The sequence below is a fragment of the Lactuca saligna genome, chromosome 9 (genome assembly GCF_052625555.1).
Source record: "Lactuca saligna cultivar CGN05327 chromosome 9, ASM5262555v1, whole genome shotgun sequence".
Lineage (NCBI taxonomy): Eukaryota > Viridiplantae > Streptophyta > Magnoliopsida > Asterales > Asteraceae > Lactuca > Lactuca saligna.
This window is the reverse complement of record NC_136425.1, coordinates 71678422-71681270: the sequence shown is the minus strand read 5'-3', so window position 1 is coordinate 71681270 and position 2849 is coordinate 71678422. Positions and strand designations below refer to the sequence as shown.

The 2849-nt window shown below is 40.2% G+C and overlaps 1 pseudogene; it reads right to left on the bottom strand.

Annotated features, from left to right (window-relative positions):
- Positions 1 to 1861: 1861 nt before the first annotated feature.
- LOC145016476 (putative mitochondrial protein AtMg00820 pseudogene) lies at positions 1862 to 2170 on the bottom strand (annotated as a pseudogene).
- Between the last annotated feature and the right edge of the window lie 679 nt (positions 2171 to 2849).

Genomic DNA, 2849 nt, shown 5'->3' with positions numbered 1-2849 from the left:
GGATAAGGTAAAAGGTCGTTTGGGGGAATCTTTTGAATTGGAAATTAAATCTCAGCTACATAATATGAAACAGTTTCAAAAGGTTTTGAGATTCATCATAAAAAAGGGTTTGCATTTAATGAAAAGTAAGACGTACATCGATACGTCAGGTGATCGTGTGGTGAGGGGAAAGAAGCTGTAACGGATGGTACGTGATGGGTATGAGGAAAAGACAGATTAAGGATATGTTTATAGAAAAATGTTCTTTTTGTCATCATACCTAAAATAGGTATGACACAAGGTTTATAAGAAAGAGAATGAGATAGTTTCTCAAGGAATGTTTTTTATTTAATGTTTTATTTAATGAGGGATCATTAAATAGCACACCATGTTTTTTTTTGTTTTACAAAAGAATGTAACAGTCTAAAAATCAATTAATGTGACTGTGGATGGACACGTCATTGCGGATGGATCCTTTGCCATTGCGGATGAGTAGATATATAACTGCAGTGGAAGAAACTGAGGAGAGTACTTGTACAATAAGTTAGTGATAACAAACAAGAAGGACCAGTGAAAAATAAATATAATATATGGTTGCGGTACATAGACTGCGGTACACAGGATATACCAAAACCATTTATTATAAGTAACTTTCACTTAGGACCGCAATAGAGACTAGGAATGGTCTGTGGTACCTATCAATTCAAGAAGAAATGAGGGTCCGGATTCATCATTCCTAACATTTGTAAGAACGCATTGAGTTTGGTAGAGTCAAGTGCCTTTGTAAATACATTAGCAATCTCTTCATGAGTAGGGACAAAGATGAGTTCAATGTTACCTTTCAGGATGTGGTCTTTGATGAAGTGAGACCGTAGCTCAATATGCTTCGTCTTCGAGTGCTGAATAGGATTATGAGAAATCGCTATGGCACTTTCAGAGTCACAGTAGATTGGTATCCACAACATTCTGTATCCGTAGTCTAACAGTTGTGTTTTCATCCATAAGACTTGAGAACAACAGCTGACTCCGACCATATATTCAGCTTCTGCGGTAGACAATGATACACAGTTTTGTTTCCTTCAGTACGAGCTGACTAATCTTCCACCTAAGAATTGACATCCACCTGAGGTGCTTTTACGATCAAGTTTGCATCTGGCATGATCCGCATGGGTAAATGCTTGAAGACTGAAGTCATTGCCAACGGGGTACCATATACCAAGAGATTTGCTACCTTTCAGGTACCAAATAATTTTTTTGGCTGCGGTCATGTGTGACACTTTTGGGTTAGCCTGATACCTTGCACATACACCAGTTGCAAAGAGAATGTCTATTCGGCTTGCAGTGAGCTACAACAAGGAGCCTATGATACCTTTATAAGTCTTGTGATCCACAGATTCACCTGAAGGATTAGTAGAGATCTTATATCCGAAGGCGATGGGGACCTTAGTCGAAGAACAGTTGTCCATAGAATATTTCTTCAACAGTTCAATGGTGTATTTCTCTTGATGAATGAATATTCCTTGCGGAACTTGTTTCACTTGAAGTACTAGAAATAAGTTAATCTCTCTATTAATGCTCATTTGGAATTTGTTGGTCATGAGTTTAGCAAATTTATCCACCATTCCTTGATAAGTCGATCCGAAGATAATATCATCCACATATATTTGTACGAGCATAAGGTGGTCATCATTTGCTTTTCTAAACAAAGTGGGATCAATTTCTCCTATTTTGTATCCGGACGAGATAGGAAATTCAGAGAGAGTCTTGTACCATGATCTTGGGGCTTGCTTCAGACCGTAGACTACTTTTTCAAGTTTGTAGCAGTGGTTAGAGAATTTAATACTTTCAAAGCCTGGAGGTTACTGAAGATAAACCTCTTCTTTTAATTCCCCATTGAGAAATGCTTCTTAACGTCCATTTGGTGTACCTTGATGTTTTTGTGGGCTGCATATGCTAAGAAGATTCGGATGGCTTCCATTCGTGCCACCGGAGCATACGTTTCATCATAGTCAACACTTTCAAGTTGACTGTAGCCCTTTGCAACTAGCCTTGCCTTGTTTCTGACGACCGCACCAGATTCATCTAACTTATTCTTGTATACCCATATTGTACCAACAATGGTGTGGCCCCGTGGTTTTGGAATGAGCCGCCATACTTTGTTTATTTTAAATTCTTCTAGCTCTTCTTGCATTGCGGAAATCTAGTCTGGTTCGAGTAGCGCTTCTTTGATCGATCGAGGTTCAATTGAGGAAAAGAACGCTGCGTAGTGGCAGTGATCGGGTAAGTCCTTGGATGGTCGAGTCTTGATGCCCGCGAATGGGTTGCCATTGATTTTACCTGGTGGGTGGTCCTTCGTCCATACGTGTAGGCGGGGTTGTAGATGATCAACAGCTGCGGTAGAGGGAATGTCTTCAATATCTGAAGTTTCTTCGGTTGGAGATGGCAATTCCCCCTAGATTTGAGAACATCCTGCGGAATCATCTTGGTTTGTTGGAGTGAGACTAGAGTTTACTTGAGGAGTTTGGAGAGGTTCCCCCTGGATTACTGATGGGAGTTCCTCTTGAATCTGAGAAGATTCCCCCAGGATTGCAGATGGGAGAGTGATAACCCTTGAGTCGGTTCTTGTGTCAATGTTTTCTATGAGTTCATCATCCGAATCCGAACATACATTTGATGGTAATGATTCTCTGTGGATAGGAACTTGAGCATCATCAAGGATTGGAATCTCGATAGTTGTTGCTTGATCCAGAGTAGAGCTTTCCCCCTCAACCGGAGAGATGAAAGTATTTAGAGATGATACTTCGGATAGAGATGGACCAAAAACATCATGGTGATGTTCTTAAGCGGCCGTTGACATAAGAACTTCGAAT